This window comes from Branchiostoma floridae, unplaced genomic scaffold, assembly GCF_000003815.2.
Source record: "Branchiostoma floridae strain S238N-H82 unplaced genomic scaffold, Bfl_VNyyK Sc7u5tJ_1457, whole genome shotgun sequence".
NCBI lineage: Eukaryota > Metazoa > Chordata > Leptocardii > Amphioxiformes > Branchiostomatidae > Branchiostoma > Branchiostoma floridae.
In genome coordinates, this window is record NW_023365723.1 from 20,469 (window position 1) to 22,192 (window position 1,724).

The window sequence follows — 1,724 nt, forward strand, 5'->3', positions numbered from 1 at the left end:
CAAAATAAACTTAGACATTTTGTTTAGTTTGTAACGATATACACTATACAATACCAATCACTTATACCAAATATTAAAGATATTGTCTTGACAATCAATCTTTTTCCTGATACACAACGCTGAAATTCTCTCTCACACACAGAACAAAAAGTTCTCTCACTTCGGGAGGCTTCCTTGCCAACGCGGCTGTAGGAGTGAGCGCTTTTTGGGGTCTGAGTGAGTGCGAACTTTTGTCGATGTGAGAGCGCTTTCGGAATAGTGAAAGAACAACTTCTTTTAGTATTTTTTTACTTAAAACGCAAAATAAACGCAGACATTTTGTTTAGTTTGTAACGATATACACTATACAATACCAATCACTTATACCAAATATTAAAGATATTGTCTTGACAATCAATCTTTTTCCGATACACAACGCTAAAATTCTCTCTCACACACAGAACAAAAAGTTCTCTCACTTCGGGAACTTCCACTGCCAACGCGGCTGTAGGAGTGAGCGCTTTTTGGGGTCTGAGTGAGTGCGAACTTTTGTCGATGTGAGAGCGCTTTTGGAGTAGTGAAAGAACAACTTCTTTTAGTATTTTTTTACTTAAAACGCAAAATAAACGCAGACATTTTGTTTAGTTTGTAACGATATACACTATACAATACCAATCACTTATACCAAATATTAAAGATATTGTCTTGACAATCAATCTTTTTCCGATACACAACGCTAAAATTCTTTCTCACACACAGAACAAAAAGTTCTCTCACTTCGGGAGGCTTTCTTGCCAACCCGGCTGTAGGAGTGAGCGATTTTTTGGGTCTGAGTGAGTGCGAACTTTTGTCGATGTGAGAGCGCTTTCGGAGTAGTGAAAGAATAGCTTGCTGGAGGTTTATTAACTTTAGTCTCAAATCAACAACTGACATTCTATTCAGTTTGAAACAATATATACATCATACAATAACGATGACTTATACCAAAGATAATGTCTTGACAATTAATCTTTTTCCGACACTCAACGATAAAATTCTCTCTCACACACAGAACAAAAAGTTCTCTCACTTCGGGAGGCTTTCCCTGCCAACCCGGCCGTAGGAGTGAGCGATTTTTTGGGTCTGAGTGAGAGAGAAATTTGGTCGATGTGAGAGCGCTTTCGGAAGAGTGAAAGAATAACTTCTTTCAGTATTTTTTCACTTCAAACGCAAGATAAACACTGACATTTTGTTTACTTTGTTACGATATACACTATGAGATGTTGTGATGTTGAGATGTTGGAATCTTGGAATGAACGGACCTGTTCAATCCATGCCAAACAGCTTTATACCTGTTAAAACCATTATTTCGTCAAGATGTCCCACTAGCGCAGTGGGAAAGTTTGCGCATAGAAAACCAATGCATCGGGTTCGAATCCGGAGAGGAAATTTTTTTTTAACTGTGTCTTTTTTTTTTCCTTTTTTTACATCCAGTAAAATACTAATTTTTACATCCATTAAAATACTAATTAATAATACTTTTGTATAGAACATTAAAACTCACCTTTGCACCTGTTCTACTTCTGCATTTTTTCGCTGTTGGGATGTTTGAATGAACGAACTGTGAGACGTGCGTTACTCTGCATATATGTCGTTTTAACTTTCCATAAAATGCCCATACAACATCTATATCACAAGAATAAACTGATTTTCTCGAAAAAATACTGAAGGAAGTTATTCTTTCACTATTCCGAAAGCGCTCTCAC